This window comes from Rhinoderma darwinii, chromosome 2 (genome assembly GCF_050947455.1).
Source record: "Rhinoderma darwinii isolate aRhiDar2 chromosome 2, aRhiDar2.hap1, whole genome shotgun sequence".
Taxonomy (NCBI): Eukaryota; Metazoa; Chordata; class Amphibia; order Anura; family Rhinodermatidae; genus Rhinoderma; species Rhinoderma darwinii.
In genome coordinates this window covers 57,746,811-57,766,552 of record NC_134688.1, presented here as the reverse complement: position 1 = coordinate 57,766,552, position 19,742 = coordinate 57,746,811, and the positions used below count along the sequence as shown (strand labels likewise).

Genomic DNA, 19,742 nt, shown 5'->3' with positions numbered 1-19,742 from the left:
GTCTCCGTGTCCGCTCGGGTGTACTCACTTCGTCCTGGTCCTGACTGTTCGTTCGCCGCCCCGTTTCCTCGTGGCGTTCCGTGGCTACTGCCCCTTCCCTTGCGTGTTCCCTGTTTGTCTTCCTGTGCACTTAGCCAGCGTAGGGACCGCCGCCCAGTTGTACCTCGTCGCCTAGAGCGGGTCGTTGCAAGTAGGCAGGGACAGGGCGGTGGGTAGATTAGGGCTCACTTTCCCTTCACCTCCTTCCTGCCATTACATAATTACAAGCCCTTACCTAGTCTACCATTTCTCCTACGCTGACGCTATCATGGACCCCCTTGAGACCCTGACCCAGCAGATGCAGGGCCTCTCCCTACAGGTCCAGGCCCTGGCCCAAAGGGTCAATCAGGGTGACGCTGCTTTAGTAGTACCCCTCACCTCACCTCTAGAACCCGACCTCAAGTTACCTGACCGGTTTTCAGGGGACCGTAAGACGTTTCTCTCCTTCCGGGAGAGTTGCAGACTGTATTTCCGCCTAAAGCCCCACTCCTCAGGTTCCGAGAACCAGCGGGTGGGTATCATCATATCCCGACTCCAGGAAGGGCCCCAAGAGTGGGCCTTCTCCTTGGCTCCTGACACCCCTGAACTTTCCTCTGTTGATCGTTTTTTCTCTGCCCTCGGACTCATTTACGACGAGACTGACAGGACTGCTTTAGCCGAGAGTCAGCTGGTGACCTTACGTCAGGGTAGAAGACCGGTTGAGGAATACTGTTCTGATTTTAGGAAGTGGTGCGTAGCTTCTCAGTGGAACGATCCGGCCCTAAGGTGCCAGTTTAGGTTAGGATTATCTGACGCCCTGAAGGATCTGCTGGTTAGCTACCCCTCGCCTGACTCCCTTGACCAGGTTATGGCCCTAGCAGTACGACTTGACCGACGTCTCAGGGAACGTCAGCTAGAACGCTTCAGTGTGCTCCCCTCTGACTTTTCTGCGATTCCCCCCGAGGTCCCGTCTCCTCGCCCCTCCACGGAGGACTCGGAGGTACCTATGCAACTCGGGGCCTCCATGTCCCCTCGACAACGTAGGGAGTTTCGCAGAATGAATGGTCTCTGCTTCTACTGTGGGGACGACAAGCATCTACTGAACACCTGTCCCAGGCGGAAGAATAAGAAGCCGGAAAACTTCCGCGCCTAAGTGATCATCGGGGAGGTCACTTGGGCGCACAGGTATTTCCCGTTAATGTGAAACGCAATAAAATTTTGCTTCCCTTTCAGGTCTCGTTTGCTGGCCGGTCTGCCACGAGCAGTGCTTTCGTGGATTCTGGCTCATCTGCTAATATCATGTCTGTGGAATTTGCTATGTCTCTAAAGATGCCTTGTATTGATTTACCTTATCCTATCCCTGTAGTAGGAATCGACTCAACACCCCTTGCTAATAGTTATTTTACTCAGCATACTCCTGTTTTTGAACTCCTGGTTGGCTCCATGCATTTGGAGCAGTGCTCTGTACTGGTGATGCAGGGATTATCGTCTGATCTGGTTTTAGGCCTTCCCTGGTTGCAGTTGCATAATCCCACATTTGATTGGAATACTGGGGATCTCACCAAATGGGGTAATGAATGTCTGATGTCATGTCTTTCTGTTAACTCTATTTCTCCCCGGGAGGAGGTAAACACACTTCCTGAGTTTGTTCAGGACTTCGCCGATGTGTTTTCTAAGGAGGCCTCCGAGGTGTTGCCCCCCCATAGAGATTACGATTGCGCTATCGATTTGGTGCCTAGTGCCAAGCTTCCTAAGGGTAGGATATTTAATCTTTCATGTCCTGAACGTGAAGCGATGAGGGTGTATATCCAAGAATGCCTGGCCAAGGGTTTCATTCGCCCCTCGACTTCTCCTGTAGGTGCTGGCTTCTTCTTCGTGGGGAAGAAGGATGGTGGTCTTAGGCCGTGCATTGATTATCGTAACCTGAATAAGGTCACCGTAAGGAACCAGTACCCACTTCCTTTGATTCCGGATCTTTTTAATCAGGTTCAGGGAGCCCAATGGTTTTCTAAGTTCGATCTACGGGGGGCATATAACCTTATCCGCATCAAAGAGGGGGATGAGTGGAAAACTGCGTTCAACACACCCGAGGGTCATTTCGAATACCTGGTCATGCCCTTTGGGTTGTGTAATGCCCCTGCTGTCTTCCAGAATTTTATTAATGAAATCCTGAGAGAGTACCTGGGTAATTTTCTTGTTGTGTACCTTGATGACATACTGGTGTTTTCCAAGGACTGGTCCTCCCACGTGGAGCATGTCAGGAAGGTGCTCCAGGTCCTTCGGGAGAATAATCTGTTTGCTAAGACTGAAAAATGTGTCTTTGGGGTACAGGAGATACCATTTTTAGGGCAAATCCTCACTCCTCATGAATTCCGCATGGACCCTGCCAAGGTTCAAGCTGTGGCGGAATGGGTCCAACCTGCCTCCCTTAAGGCGTTACAGTGTTTTTTAGGGTTCGCCAACTATTACAGGAGATTTATTGCCAACTTCTCGGTCGTCGCTAAGCCTCTTACGGACCTTACCCGCAAGGGTGCCGATGTCCTCCATTGGCCCCCTGAGGCCGTCCAGGCCTTTGAGACTCTCAAGAAGTGCTTTATCTCGGCCCCCGTGCTGATTCAGCCCAACCAAGAGGAGCCATTTATTGTGGAGGTTGACGCTTCCGAGGTGGGAGTGGGGGCCGTCCTGTCCCAGGGTACCAGCTCCCTCACCCATCTCCGCCCCTGTGCTTACTTCTCTAGGAAGTTTTCGCCCACGGAGAGTAACTATGATATTGGCAACCGCGAACTTCTAGCCATTAAATGGGCTTTTGAGGAGTGGCGGCACTTCCTGGAGGGGGCCAGACACCAGGTAACGGTCCTTACGGATCACAAGAATCTGGTTTTCCTAGAATCGGCCCGGAGGCTTAATCCTAGACAAGCTCGGTGGGCACTATTCTTTACCAGATTTAATTTCTTGGTTACCTATAGGGCTGGGTCCAAGAATATTAAGGCTGACGCTCTGTCACGTAGTTTCATGGCCAATCCTCCTTCCGAGAAGGATCCCGCTTGTATTTTACCCCCTGGTATAATCGTCTCTGCCACGGATTCTGATTTAGCTTCTGATATCGCGGCTGATCAGGGTGCAGCTCCCGGGAACGTCCCTGGGGACAAACTGTTTGTTCCCCTGCAATACCGGCTGAGGGTACTCAGGGAAAACCATGACTCCGCTCTATCCGGTCATCCTGGCATCTTGGGCACCAAACACCTCATTACCAGAAACTATTGGTGGCCTGGGTTGCCTAAAGATGTTAGGGCTTACGTCGCCGCTTGTGAGGTTTGCGCTAGGTCCAAAACCCCTAGGTCCCGACCTGCGGGCCTACTACGTTCCTTGCCCATTCCCCAGAGACCTTGGACCCATATCTCCATGGATTTTATCACCGATTTGCCTCCATCTCAGGGCAAGTCGGTGGTGTGGGTGGTAGTCGACCGCTTCAGCAAGATGTGCCACTTTGTGCCCCTTAAGAAGCTACCTAACGCCAAGACGTTAGCTTCTTTGTTTGTGAAACACATCCTGCGTCTCCATGGGGCCCCAGTCAATATCGTTTCTGACAGAGGGGTACAATTTGTTTCCTTATTTTGGAGAGCTTTTTGTAAAAAGTTGGAGATTGATCTGTCCTTCTCCTCCGCCTTCCATCCCGAAACCAATGGCCAAACGGAAAGGACCAACCAATCCCTGGAACAATATTTAAGGTGTTTCATCTCTGACTGTCAATTCGATTGGGTCTCATTCCTTCCCCTTGCTGAATTTTCCCTGAATAACCGGGTCAGTAACTCGTCAGGGGTCTCCCCGTTTTTCTGTAATTTCGGGTTTAACCCTAGGTTCTCCTCCGTCTCCCCTGGTTGTTCCAATAATCCTGAGGTAGAGGAGGTTCATCGGGAACTGTGCACTGTCTGGGCCCAGGTTCAGAAGAACCTAGAGGCGTCCCAGAGCGCACAAAAGATTCAGGCGGATAGTAGACGTTCTGCTATCCCCCGGTTTGTCGTCGGGGATTTGGTCTGGTTGTCGTCCAGGAACTTGCGCCTTAAGGTCCCGTCCAGGAAGTTTGCTCCCCGATTTATTGGACCTTATAAGATCATTGAAGTCCTCAACCCTGTATCCTTCCGTCTGGAGCTCCCCCCATCCTTTCGCATACATGACGTCTTCCATGCCTCCCTCCTTAAACGCTGCTCCCCGTCCTGGTCCCCCTCGAGGATACCTCCTGTTCCCGTTCTCACCCCTGAGGGGGTGGAATTCGAGGTGGCCAAGATTATGGACAGTAGGATGGTCCAGGGCTCCCTCCAGTACCTGGTCCATTGGAGAGGATACGGGCCGGAGGAGAGGACTTGGGTACCTGCCCGTGATGTTCACGCTGGGGTATTGATCAGGAGGTTCCACCTCCTCTTCCCCACTAAACCGGGTCCCCTTAGTAAGGGTCCGGTGGCCCCTCATAAAAGGGGGAGTACTGTTAGGGATCTGCCAGGTACTTCATCTAGCTACACTCCTGGGATTAATCAATCCACACCTGAGGCCAGACCTGTTCGACTGACACCTTCTCCCACCAACCAGGGTGGCAGGCTCAGGAGTGGGAGAGCCTATCGCGGCCTGGTCTCTCGGAGTTAGCTCCGCCCCCTGCCCTTTATTACCTGCCCTGTGCTCTCCCTCAGTGCTTGTAATTCTTTTGGATTCCTGGCCCCACTGCTGCTTGCTCCAGCCTGCTTCTGCCGTGCTTCTGCCTTGCTGCAGTTCTGCTTGACCTGCTTTGCTTGCCCTGGCTTGCTTCTGTCTCCGTGTCCGCTCGGGTGTACTCACTTCGTCCTGGTCCTGACTGTTCGTTCGCCGCCCCGTTTCCTCGTGGCGTTCCGTGGCTACTGCCCCTTCCCTTGCGTGTTCCCTGTTTGTCTTCCTGTGCACTTAGCCAGCGTAGGGACCGCCGCCCAGTTGTACCTCGTCGCCTAGGGCGGGTCGTTGCAAGTAGGCAGGGACAGGGCGGTGGGTAGATTAGGGCTCACTTTCCCTTCACCTCCTTCCTGCCATTACAGCTGCACTTAGATTTTATTTGTTAGTCCTTAAATGAGTCTTTGTTCCAGGTTGGGTGAGGGGAAATGATAAAACCCCCGCAGGAATGGCCCAGAAAAAGATGAAATGAAGCAGAAAGTTAACATATCAAGTTTAGCTTTTACTTTCATTTTAACATATGTACAGTTCGTTGCTGATGGCGCATTCGGTTACAAATGATACATTCTTCTCTGTGTGGAAAGTACAACACGTAGTTACAACTATATACAGGTAGAGCAGGCTGGCAAGATAGCTGGCTTGTTGTTCTGTGTGACCAGCAGAATTAGAGCCAAGGGCACCCCTCCCTTGATGCAAGGGGAAGTCTCCCTAGGCAAGTTAGGCCTTATAGACCTATTGTTTGAGACCCGGCAATATCCTAAGTAGGGATGTCACGATACCAGAATTTGGACTTCGATACCGATACTTCGTTTAGTATTGCGATTTTGATACCAATTTGATTCTTTGCCAAAAGTAATAATAAAAAAAAAGTTCTTCCATTTTCTGATGTGAGGCACGAGGTGCGATGCTGAATTTAACCTCCACATGCCTCGCATTAATAGTAATTAACCCCATCATGTTTCCCAGTCATAATGGGTTAATGTGTAAGGTACATGATGGGGTTAATTACTATTAATGTGAGGCACATGGAGGTTAAATTCATCACCCCTCGTGCCCCACAATAAGTGATAGAAAGCAGTTTTTATTTTATTTTTTTACAGCGTACACATCATAAATGATGCAGAAAAACTGTTGTACATGTTATTACGGCCGCGCCAATACTGAATATGTGTATGTTTTATGTATTGGGACTTATTTTAATGTTTATTGTAAAAAAGATGTATGTGTATTTTTTTTAAATTTAACATCACTTTATGTTTTTACTTTATTTTTTAAACTTTAATGTACTGGCATATATCTATATTACAGTACATTAGCCTGTTTACTGATAGTACACAGGCAGTTGTTAGGACATACCTAAGTATGCCCTAACAGGAAATATTGTAAGGCAGCCCTGGGGTCACTCAATGGACCCTGGGCTGTCTGCCCATATATGGTTTGTCCCTCAATCGCGTCACAGGAATTCCCTGTGACGCGATCCAAGGGGCATCCCCCCCTTCTCATTTTCCCCTGAATGCTGCAGTCCCCTGAATGCTGCAATGATCGCAGCATTCACAGGAATAACGGCGGAGATGAGAGGTTTCTCTGATCTCCGATAGCGGGGCTGCAGCTGTGTAATACAGTCATTGCCCCGCTCCTGACAGGAAGTGCGTGCGCAGTCAGCATGAGGTGATGCGGCCGGCGCTGCAGTAATGAGCGGCGGTGCAGGCACTGAAGACAGAACATGGAGGTGTTTTGCAGTGCGCCCGCCATGTTCTGTCTTCAGTGCCGCCTCTCATTAGTGCAGCACCGGCCGCATCGCATTATCCTGACCCGGCGCACTTGTCAGGACTCCGGAGCGGGGCAATGACTGTATTACACAGCCGCAGCCCCACTCTCATACATTCATGTGTTACAAATACTGAGCTGTGCGGCCACACAGCTCAGTATCGAAATACATGAAATACATGAAATAACGGTATCGAACCGTTTGGGGTTGCACAGTATCGAAACAGTATCGAAGTTTCGATGCATCGTGCATCCCTAATCCTAAGTAGTTTCTTTACTGCTGGGCACTGCAGGCTCACTCTTGTCTTTGACTATCCTGAACGTCTCCTTTACATTCTTCTGTTAACCACCTAGCTAGCTCTCTTCACAGTGTTAGCTACCTCCCCAACCACTGCTTGCTCTCCCGGGTCCTGCTGCAGTTACAGTCCCTACCTGTCCTCATATGACGGTTCAGTTTTAGTACTTTTCTTAGACTCCTTCAAAAAGCCACGCTCCTCTCCTATCTTCACAGCGTGCACTTCAGGTCACTCCAAACTCTCTCCCAACGCTCAGGGCCGCACTTACCATGAGGCAAGTTGAGCCTCTGGCTTCAGGCGGCACACTGCAGGGTCTTAGAGGGGGCGGCATTACAGAGCTGCTGGCCGACGTTTCCATCACTTATTTGCAGCTGCAAGATGTGTTGCCTCCTTAAGAGAATATCGCTCCTGTGCCACCAAATATTCTGTGCTGCTGTGAACTCTGCTCTTACCATTACGTAGCTCTCAGTCTGTTACCTCTCCTCCACTCCTGTCCTCAATAACACCTTCACATGATTGGCAAGTCACCACCCCGCACAAGATCCGCACGCTCCTCTCCTGAAATATTCTGTGCTGCTGTGAACTCTGCTCTTACCATTACGTAGCTCTCAGTCTGTTACCTCTCCTCCACTCCTGTCCTCAATAACACCTTCACATGATTGGCAAGTCACCACCCCGCACAAGATCCGCACGCTCATCTCCTGAAATACTCTGTGCTGCCTTAAACTCTGTGGACAGGTCAGGATCCTGTTTCTTTTAAATGCTGCTGGGGAACCCGCTCGATCCACTATATAAGGCTGCGCCTCCATCCTCTTCTGCCCCAGTCACTTATTCCCAAGCACTGTAAACTTTCAGATTGGTTGCGCTGTGAATATTCGGAGAACGTGATTGGTTTATGTGCAGGGTAATGAACATACAGACAAGCAGTAGAAGACTGAATTCAATTAAATGCTCAGCCCTTAGTCAGTCTTCTACTGCTTGTCTGTATGTTCATTACCCTGCACATAAACCAATCACGTTCTCCGAATATTCACAGCGCAACCAATCTGAAAGTTTACAGTGCTTGGGAATAAGTGACTGGGGCAGAAGAGGATGGAGGCGCAGACTTATATAGTGGATCGAGCGGGTTCCCCAGCAGCATTTAAAAAAAACAGGATCCTGACCTGTCCACAGAGTTTAAGGCAGCACAGAGTATTTCAGGAGATGAGCGTGCAGATCTTGTGCGGGGTGGTGACTTGCCAATCATGTGAAGGTGTTATTGAGGACAGGAGTGGAGGAGAGGTAACAGACTGAGAGCTATGTAATGGTAAGAGCAGAGTTCACAGCAGCACAGAATATTTCAGGAGAGGAGTGTGCCGATCTTGTGCGGGGTGGTGACTTGCCAATCATGTGAAGGTGTTATTGAGGACAGGAGTGGAGGAGAGGTAACAGACTGAGAGCTACGTAATGGTAAGAGCAGAGTTCACAGCAGCACAGAATATTTCAGGAGAGGAGCGTGCAGATGTTGAGGAGTGTATGATGCTGACTGGTCACTGATTGGTCAGCGTCATACACATAAACACGGCCAGTTAAAAACACAATACACGCCCAGTTGGACATAACGGAAAAAAAACGCCCAGTTGTCCATTTCAAAGCTCATTTGCATATATATAAAATAGCTCATAACTTGGCCAAAAATGAACGTTTTTAAAAAAAAACAAAACATTACTGTTCTCTACATTGCAGCGCCGATCACATGCAATAGGAGATAGGGATTTGAGAATCTGGTGACAGAGCCTCTTTAATGTTCCCTAATATAACTGTATTTATTCATATGTTTGTACTAATAAAGAAGGGGGCAGCCATCTTTATTAGCATCTGTATATGTGTTTCTGCATGACACATACACAAGTGATATATGGTGCACTCAGGGCTAGGGATGCACGATGCATCGAAACTTCATTACTGCTTCGATACTCTGCATCCCCAAACTGTTCGATACCGTTATTTCATGTATTTCGATACTGAGCTGTGTGGCTGCACAGCTCAGTATAGTAACACATGAATGTATGATAGCGGAGCTGCGGCCGTGTGATAGTCATTGCCGCACTCCTGAGTCCTGACAACAAGTGCGCGGGGTCAGGATGATGCGATGCGGCCGGCACTGCACTAATGAGCAGCGGCACAGAAGACAGAACATGGCGGGCGCGCTGCAAAACACACCCATGTTCTGTGTTCAGTGCCTGAACCGCCGCTCATTAGTGCAGCGCCGGCTGCATCACCTCATGCTGACCGCGCGCGCACTTCCTGTCAGGAGCGGGGCAATGGCTGTATTACACAGCCGCAGCCCCGCTGGCGGAGATCAGTGAAGCCTCTCATCTCCGCTGTTATTCCCGTGAATGCTGCGATCACAACGGACTGCAGCATTCAGGGAAAAATGAGAAGGGGGGATGTCCCTTGGATGTGTCACAGGGAATTCCTGTGACGCGATTGAGGGACATACCATATATGGGCAGACAGCCCAGGGTCCATTGAAGGACCCCAGGCCTGTCCTACCATATTTCCTGTTGCTAGGGCATACTTAGGTATGTCCTAACAACTGCCTATATACTATAGATATATGCCAGTACATTAAAGGGGTATTCCGGTTACAACAAGTTACCCCCTATTCGTAGGGTAGGGGGTAACTTGCTGATCGGTGGGTGTCTGACAGCTAGGACCCCCACCGTTTATGAGAACATTAAAGTTTAAAAAATGTGTCAAATGTGTCAGAATAATTAATAACGATTAACATTTCTGCCGGATCTCTAGGTCCCGGGTGCCACAATAGGAAGTACAGTTCATTGACCTCTAGTTTCTATTGCAGCGCAGGGGAGGAGACAGAAGACAGAAGACTGCAGTAGGTGAGTAGAAGTATTATTATTTTTCATACTGGTTATGTTTTGTTTTGCAGGTTCCGCTGGACCATTTGGACAACGTCGTGGTTTCGTTGGATTACTTTGATGATCTACATTTTTTTAAATAAAATGGTCAGAGGGTTATGTGAGGGAGTTTTTATTTCAATTAAAAAAATATGTATTTTTTTTATACTTTATTACCGTCTTCGTAATAGCCGCTGTCTTTCAGCATCCATTACTAAGGCTGGGGCTTAGTGTTAACCAGTAAGAAGGCTAGCACCAACCTCCCATTATGACCCCAGTACCCAACGCCGCCAGGGGTACCAGGAGGAGCCAGGTACGATCCAAGACCCGACCATCTGAAGGAATGACGGTGCCCGGCCGTCGCTTCATATGTTCAGGTATTGGATTGTACCCGGCTCTTCCCGGTACCCCTGGCGGTGTTGGGTACCGGGGTAATAATGGGAGGTTGGTGCTAGCCTTTTTACTGGTTAACAGTAAGCCCCAGCCTTAGTAATGGATGCTGTCAATCAGATAGCGGCCATTACACTGGCAGTAATAATGTATTAAAAAAACACATGGACATAAGAAACATTTTTTAATTTAAATAAAAACTCCCTCACACAACCCGCTTTCACCATTTTAATTAAAAAAAACAAAAAAACATAGATCATCAAAGTAGTCAAATAAATCTACGGCGTAGTCCAAACGGTCCATTGGAACCAACCGGGAAAAGTATGAAAAATAAAAAAATATACACTTTCCTTCTCCCCTGCAATGCACTAGAGTCTAGAGGTAAAAAAAAATAATAATTCCCCTTCAGACTCTGCTACCTGTCAACTGAAAAGTCTTTCGCCAGAGGGAACATTTTTTCCACATGGCAGAGTACCAGGTCCCAGGCTCGGGTGAAGCTTTCTTTTACTCCACCATTGGGAAACATTTTTTCCTCCAGTGGAAGATTTTTCCATTGACATGTAGCAGTTCTATAGTGGTGGTGTTAGGGAGGACAAACTCAGCAATTGCACAATGCCCCCAAAATGGGCCGCTACTCCTGGTAAAGTGCTGTGTGCTTGCCTCCAGGCTAAAATGTGCCAGACAGCCCTGGGCTGTTGACTCCCTGCCCCACCGTTTTCTCTCGTAGACCACAGCCTGGTTTAGGCCTGCGGTCTACAACAGTCCAAGAGCACGCTATTGACGTCAGCGGCCTAGCGCGATTACGTCACTGCATCATGCCATCCGCGCTGGGCTGCTGAACTCAGCAGAAAGTCAGAACGTCCGGCAGTGGTTACTTGAATAGATTTGGGGGGGGGGGGGCGCCTTTCTATAGTTCGCCTCAGGCAGCAAAGGGGCTAGGTTCACCCCTGAGCAACGCTGAACCCAGTTTGACTGGCTCACCCCTATTTTATAGACCTAGCCGCCCTTCCCAGGTGTGATGATGCACGCATGTACACACATGTTACAGAGCCTAGCAAACGCATCCCAAGATGGAGGAGAATGAGTCAGAGCAATATCGAGAGTTTTGGCTGTTTCCTCTGTAAGAAAAAGGTGGATTCTAGAGATGTTTGTGAGGTGCAGGCCATATGAGCATGCAAGTGATTAAAAATAAAGAGTAAAGGAAAGATTGGAGTCAAACATAACTTTAAGACAGTGTGTGTGCTGCCTAAGGGTATGTTCACACGAGGACATTATGTCCGTACTTGACGGACGTATTTCGGCCGCAAGTAACGGACCGAACACAGTGCAGGGAGCCGGGCTCCTAGCATCATAGTTATGTACGACGCTAGGAGTCCCTGCCTCGCTGCCGGACAACTGTCTCGTACTGAAAACATGATTACAGTAATGATGACGTAATGACCTCGTCTGAACATACCCTAAGAGTTATAGTAATACCACACACTGAGATGGAGACAACAGGTTTAGGTAGAGTAGTAGATGGTGGGAACATTCAGTTTTAGATAGAGGACATGATGTTAGAGACAGTGGACAGACAATCACTGGTGTTCTGTATTAAAACGGGTGATTTCATGGGAAGAGGCATATAATTGGGTGTCATCATGGCCGGCCTTAGCTATTTCCCCAGGGCTCAGCTCCAGCAGCATCAGTGGGCACAGTACACTGCTTGTAAGAAACCCAGAAGGTCAGTCAGACAGTGGGCTTTGGTTGTATGGGGGCACTGAAGGGGGTCTAAAAAGGGCAAAAATGGCAAATGGGCAGAGGATTCAGTGCCACCTTGGTGCCCATTTGCCACTTATTGCCCCTTTAGTGTCGTCCTGTTCAGTGCCTCTTCGATGCCCATTTGCCATTTATCGCCCATTTATTGTTCTTCTGTCACAAAGGGTGCTAAAGGGGCAGTAAATGGCAAATCGGCATCATGGGGGCACTGAACATGAGGACAGTAAAGGGGAAACAAGTGGCAAATGGGCACCAAGGTGGCACGAGAGCCATAACTTTTTTTTAGATTCTCGTCTATAAAGCGGTGTGGGGGCTTATTTTTTGCGTGACAAGCTGCAGCTTTTATTGGTACATTATTTTGGTATACAACTTTTTGATCACCTATTCAATTTTCTTAGAGCTAATGTGAACAAAAAACAGCGATTTTAGCGATTTTTACTTATTTTTATATAAATGGACAGACAGGACGTAATCTGAAAACAGCTTTAACAAAACATAGGCCTTGTTCACACGGTGCTAAAAAACAACAATGTGTAAACGTGTTAAAAACAATAGCGTTTTTGTAAAGCGCTTTTTAAACTACAGCCGTTTTTGGTGCATTTTCGGCGCGTTTTATGTGCCAAAGAATTGACCTGACACTTCTTTTTTTTACGCGACGCGGTTTTAAACAAAATGCGTCGTATGCACTAACGGCGCGCTATCCCATTGAGGTCAAGCATTTTTGCCACGTTTTTCAGCATGACAAATACACGCCATGTGAACAAGGCCTTACAGTACAAACAAAAGCACCAAATGCCCACGATATATAACAATGATAAATGGCGTGGGGGGTGCACCAAAGAGCCATTCCGCACAGGGCACACTGTAGCCTAAGGCTGGCCCTTGCTGTCATCAGTGTAGAGATGGTACTGGAATCCAAATCTGCAGATGGTTTGTCCAATAGGGGCTGTGTAGAGAAAAGAGGAGCGGATCAAGGACTGATCCCTGAGTAACCCCGATAGCAAGAAGGAGTGGAGAAAAAGAAGTAGAACCAGCAAATGACACACTGAACGAGTGGTCAGAGTGATAGGAAGAAATCCAAGAGAGAACAGTGTCCTTGAGACCAATACAGTGGAGTATACGGAATAGGAGTTGGTGGTCTACAGTGTCAAGGGCTGCAGAGAGATCCAGAAGAATCAATGGAGAGTAGTTTCCATTAGATTTAGCCCTCAGGAGATCATTTGAGACTTTAGTAAGGGCAGTTTCTGTCGAGTGTAGAGTGCGGAAACCAGATTGTAAGAGGTCAAGAAGAGAGTAGAGCGTGTTAAATGTTGATCTATCTTACTCACCAAATAGATAAATGTCTCCAATGTTAAATATTAATTGTGGTTCCTTCAATATTCTTGATCTGTATATAATAGGAGAAATGCGAAACGTATACAATTTTTTTTTTAGTTTAATTAAATGCAGTAATATTGTAATAAATATACGTTAAGAAATACAGGAAGAGATATACAGGACAATATAGAATAGTTTTAAGTTACATGGGAAAGGTAAATGATCTTACATAATCATTGTATGGTACACTTGTCATCTCCATCTCTCTTGACCCTTGGTGTGTCCCTCCGTCAGAATCAGTGTATGTCTTGGGTGTCTCAAGGGGTGACGCACCCCATGTCTATCTCTGGCTATCATAAATACCCAAAAATATAAGCTTGTCTTAACATTTAGATGGCTTTTCTGTCTACATTTGGAAGACTTATATATGTCATTAATCATGCATCCCTTTTGGGTTCAATGATAGCTGATATATGTTTTGCTCAACTGTCAATTTCAGCATATTATATCTTTAGTTGCTATTGAATAGCATTTATATCTAACATTAATATTTAACAGAGAGATAACCGATTAGAAGGGAGTAGACCAAGCGTTCCAGGAATTTAGAGATGAAGCGGAGATAAGAGATAGGTCGGTAGTTAGCAGAGCAAGACGGGTCAAGATATGTTTTTTTCAGTAATGGGTTGGTTATAACAGCATGTGGAGGAAAAGATCTCAGAAGAAAGAGGTTAAATATATATTTTTTCCAATATTACATTTTTATTACATTTTTTGTTGCAATACAAAATACAATCAATGATAAATGAAACATTTCCATAGCAATAAAAAGTTGCAGTTACCACATTAATGTTGAGTCAACAGTATAGTAAATGTGACATACATACATACATACATACATACATACATTTTACAAGTATGTGACATACTTTACAAGTATGTGGTCGTTGTACAATATAGGACCAAGCAATGGGTTAGTCCAGAAAACAAGACCCAATGAAAAAGTAAAATAAGAAAAAATAAATAAAATAGAAAGAAAAAACAGAACCAAACATGTCCGCCCAGAACATTACCTATCATGTTGTCTTCCTTGAGACATCTGTAGTAACTTTAAATATTAGCAGGTTACAATCGACTTTTGCACTTGATGCTTGATATATCAGGAAAAATTAAAACAAATCGAATCAGATCAAGAGACTACTACCCCTACAAGTTTACAGCAACGGCAACATTAATTTCTGAAGGGCAAAAATAGGGAATGTAAATGGCTTGAGTCTGGTAACCAGTACAAAAGTAATTGTATACTATCTATGCACACATATTTAAAAGAGAGATACTGAAGAAGGTTGTGAGACACCCCCTGGTGTTTTGGAGGCAAGGTATTGGGTCCAGGGTTCCCAAATAGAAAGAATTTTAGAAAAATTATTGGATCTCAGAGCCAACATTCGTTCCATTGTAAAATAAATATTTACGAGATTGATAACCTCGGGGATAAAAATGGTAACATTATTTTTCATGACCTTGCAATAAGTAGGTGTGCTGCAATTATAATATGACTGTCCACCACTTGGAAAGGCACCGGGATCGTCTCCATTTTCAAAAAGCATAGAGCCAATGCTGGATCCGGATGAATTATGCATGAGGAAGTAATAGAAATGAGGCTAAATATTTTACTCCAGAAGGAATGTACCCCTGGACAACACATGTGCATATATGAGCCCTTATACCCACATACCCGCCAGCACACCTCCGAGTAAGTCGGGCTAGATTTTGCAATTTGTGAAGGAGTTTGATACCATCTCAATAATAATTTTTGGGAAGATTCCCGATGTTGAGCCCCCTTAGAAACCTTTCTAGTCCAAGACAAGGAATTTCCCAAATCCTCCAAAGAGAATACGGATTGAAATTCTTTTTCCCAATTTCTGCGATAAGGAGGCTTGCTGAGGGAGAGGTAGGAGACCAGGTCAGTATAGAAACCCAAAATACCCTTACTCTTACATGTGGGGTCAAAGAGAAATCTCTGAGCAAAGGAGGGGAACATGGGCATTCTAGTATAACTGGAGGTAAGTAGGTGGCGAATACATAAGTACTTATAGAAGTCTTTATTGGGAATAGAGTATTGAGCAGTTAGCTCCGAGAATGAGTTTAGGGAATGATCATTAAATAGCATATGGATGTGGGAGATCCCCCAGATATCCAATTATCCTGAGAAATATCCGTCAATTCAGATAGCAAATATTGCAAGGGCAGCTTCCCCAACGGAATTAGGGCGGATGTAGGACGTTGGGAGGCATAATTTTTCCAAGTTTCACATTAAGGGACATTGAAGATGAACTTGGGATTCAATTTCGCAGGACCACACTAAATAGAGACATCAATGGGCGACCAACCATGGTTTGCTCAATTTGAATCCACCTTTTCGAGTTTGAGGAAACACTCCAAGACCTCATTTGGTCCAGTACTGTTGGCCAATAATATTTTTGAATGTCCGGCACCCCCATGCCTCCATTTCTCCAATGTCTGAACAATGTGTTCATCCTTACCCTTGGTTTTTTCTGCATCCATATAAAGTTGTTAACAATTCTTTGAAGATTTTTCAAAAATGATCCGAGGAGGGGGATTACAACTGTGTAGAAGAGATATAATATAGTGCGCAGTATCATAATTTTGATGTACAGGCATGGGAGTATAATTTTAAGGTTTGAGGGATACTTTGCAGGAGGAGGGACTAATTATGCTTAAAGAGGAGAGGGAAAGAGTTAGTGAGAGAGATACCCAAATACGATATTTTATGAGTATTCCATTTGAAAGGAAATGAGTGACCTATAGTAGATTGAATACCTTGGGGGAGACCCACATCCAACAAATGAGATTTAGCACAGTTAACTTTATAATAGGACAATTTCCCAAATAAATCTAGAACGGAGTGCACTTCTGTGAGGGAAGACATTGTATCCGATAAGGATAGTATCACATCATCCACATAAAGACCAATTTTATGCTGGGTATTTCCCACTTGAATACCATGTATTAAGGAATTTTGTCGTATAGACACCGCCAATTTCTCCATAACCACGGCAAAAATTAGGGGTGATAAGGGGCAACCTTGGCAAGTGCCATTAGTAATCGGGAATGAGTTTGATATGTAGCCGGAGGCCATAACCTTAGCAGAAGGAAGAGTATAAAGCCATGATTGCAGATTTAATAAAACCTATAAACCCAAACATAGTTAGGACCGCACCAAGATAGCCCCAATGGACCCGATCGAATGCCTTCTCTGCATCCAGGACAAGGAGCACGGAAGGCACTCGATGGGTCCTAGCCCAATGTACAAGGTTAGTAAAGCATCTGGTACCATCTGGTGCTTGCCTAACAGAGACCAAACCCATTTGATCTTCATGTATCAGATCAGGGAGCAAGGCAACCAATCTATTGTATATTATCTTGGCATACAGTTTTATATTCGTGTTTAGCAGGGAAATTGGCCAGAAGTTGGCAGGACAATCAGGTGTCTTACCCGGTTTAGGGAGGGTGATTACTGTAGCCGACAACATCTCAGCAGGGAAGGAACCCACAGCTGCTGCCTTGTTATAGACCTCAACTAATTTGGGGGATAACATTTCTCAATATTTTTTGTAATAAAGGGCGGTGAAGCAGTCAGGTCTTGGGGCTTTCCCCAATTTTAGCCCTGAAATAGCCGTAAACACTTCTGTCACCCCCGGATGAAGGCATTCCGCCGAAACGCGCATCGGGTCTGACGTCTCTCTCCTTGCAGAGTGAGTGGCATAGGTATGTTTTTTGTATACATCTTTGTTCATGCAGGTCCATTTATATGTTTCTCCTCATACTATGGATTATCCTACTATGTGATCAGTCACACACTATACTTGCATTTTTGTTAACTGTGCAGTCATTACATCTGGGGATTTATATGGACTTCAGGACACATGCACTTTATATTTTGTGTTTACCCTATCTGCATACCTCATGCCCATGTTTTGCATTGCTGTTTGTACATGCTCCCTGCATTGAGGGACGTCTTGTCCTGCTTTGCATGACTCATCTTTTAATCATTTTGTATCTTGAATAAAGTTTGTATTTTTCATATATATTACTGTGTGTTAATTGTACCCCACACTCTGTAGGTTTTACACTTCTGTGATAGTAAAGGGTGTACCAAGGAACGACTGTTTCTCTTCCGAAAGGGAGGGGGACCCAGGCCGCCCAAGAAATTGTCAATTTCTATTAAGCAAGGCTGATATACTGTGTTATCCTCTTTAACAGGTTCCCGACCGCTGGCCGTAAATATACGGCCAGCGGTCAGGGTCTCTAAAGTCCGGCGTATAGGGCTCTGGGCACTGGGCAGAGTATCAGGGACCAATCTGATGGTCCCTGAACATGTGATCGCTGTGAAAACCTATCACAGCGACCACGTTTGTTTTATTTTGACTTTTCTGGCAGTAAATCTCCTGCCTCTTTTCTTCTCCTCAAACATTGTTTCAGTTTGAGGAGAAGAAGAGACTCGGGAGAATTGCTGCAGAAGAATACAGTTACAGTTACAAAAAAATACAGTTACACTCTAAAACATTCTCTGTATAGATAGATTTCTATCTATCTATACAATCTATCTATCCATCTATCTTTTTTTCTATCTATCTACCTTTCTTTCTTTTATTCTATTAGAATAGGCAGGTAGGGAGTATATAATTATATATATATCCACATATATATAATATATATAGCAATAGCGGTTTATTTTTTTGTTAGCGGTAGTGTAGATATATATAGCAGTTAGCTTGTGTGTTTTATAAAAAAAAAAAAAAAAAAATAAAAAAATTTGTTTAGTTAGTGTTAGTGTTATTTACGTTATGGCGAGGAAGTTGTTTAGCGCCGAGGAGGCATACGCCATGCTGTGGTCTGAGTCGGAGACCGCATCAGAGATGGCGTCCGAGATGGAACCTGTTTTAGGTAGTGACGATGACAGCGTCACTTCAGGTTCATCTTCAGGGGACGTTGTCCCTGATGCAGTCGAAACTGCAGAACATGAAAGCGCAGGGCCAAGTAGCGCTGTAGCACGGGACAGCCTGGTCCCTCCAGTCCAGGCTCTTGTATGGGCACCTGCCCCATCTTTTGGGCCTAGAATCCACGGATTTACGGCCACTCCTGGCATAACCGTGGACAATACAAATTTTGTCCAAATGGATTACTTCCATTTATTTATAACGGACGACATCCTAAATCAGATTGTCCACGAAACAAATTTATATGCCACGCAATATATAAGGCAGAAACCTTCATCCACCCATGCCAGAGATTGGACGCCCACCAATTTGCAGGAATTAAAAAATGTTTTGGGGCTCACCCTAAATATGGGTATTGTCAAAAAGCCCTCCATTAGGTCTTACTGGTCAACAAGACCCGCCCAAGCCACCCCAGTATATTCTGCAGTAATGCCCAGGTCTCGTTATGAGACAATAATGAGGTTCCTCCACTTCAATGACAACGCACAGGCCCCCCCAAGTACCGATGCAAACCGGGATCGGTTGTTCAAAATAAGACCGCTAATAAATTCCCTGAATAATTTATTTCTGCAACTCTACACCCCTGAGCAGAATGTAAGTGTGGACGAATCCCTCCTCAACTTTCATGGCAGACTTAGCTTTCGCCAATATCTACCTTCCAAAAGGGCAAGATATGGCGTTAAGCTCTACAAATTGTGTGAAAGCGGGTCAGGATATACCACCGCCTTCAGGATTTATGAAGGGCGGGACCGCACAATAAATGTTCCTGGATGCCCCCCTGATCTTTCCACCAGCAGTAAGATCGTGTGGGAGATAATGCAGCCTCTACTTCACAAGGGGTACCACCTGTACTGTGATAATTTTTATTCGAGTGTGCCCCTGTTTAGGCATTTGCATGCTGCAAGGACTGGGGCATGTGGTACCATGCGCAAAAACAGAATTGGTTTTCCACAGCAATTAGTGGGGAAGCGCATGGTAAAGGGGGACTCCTGTGCTTATGCATCTGAAGAATTGCTGGCGGTCAAGTTCAGGGATCGCAAAGACGTGTATGTGCTAAGCACGATTCATACCGCAGGAACAGTGGCAGTGAGGGAAAGAGGGGCAACATCGGACAAGCACAAACCAGTGAGCGTGTCCGAATATAACAAGTACATGGGGGGGGGTGGACTTAAGCGACCAGGTTTTACAGCCCTATTTAGTAAAACGCAAAACTAAAACCTGGTACAAAAAGGTGGCCATTTATTTGTTACAGGTGGCAATCCACAATTCATTTGTGCTCTACAAAAAAAACAGAGGCAGAGACACATACCTGGATTTCCAGGAAAAAATTATTGAAGGCCTCATTTTTGATGTTCAGGACACCCGAGAATGCCCCCAGTCTGAGGATGTCACGCGACTGACTGAAAGACACTTCATCAGTCGGATTCCCCCAACAGCAACCAGAAGCAACCCCCAGAAAAAGTGCCGCGTCTGCAGAAAAGACGGGCACCGCAAAGATTCCCGATATTTCTGTCCCTCATGTCCCTCGCAACCAGGCCTGTGCATTGAGCCATGTTTTAAAAAATACCACACTGTTCTGAATTATT

General features: G+C 46.0%; 1 long non-coding RNA gene across 1 annotated transcript in view; it reads right to left on the bottom strand.

Annotated features, from left to right (window-relative positions):
• Nucleotides 1-12,666: 12,666 nt before the first annotated feature.
• LOC142740573 (uncharacterized) overlaps nucleotides 12,667-19,742 on the bottom strand; it is a 37,464-nt gene continuing 30,388 nt past the window's right edge. Inside the window, exons 2-3 of the long non-coding RNA XR_012880791.1 lie at nucleotides 13,150-13,208; nucleotides 12,667-12,767 (exon numbers count right to left, since the gene is read on the bottom strand). This is a non-coding gene — a long non-coding RNA (uncharacterized LOC142740573). The remainder of the gene's footprint in view (nucleotides 12,768-13,149; nucleotides 13,209-19,742) is intronic.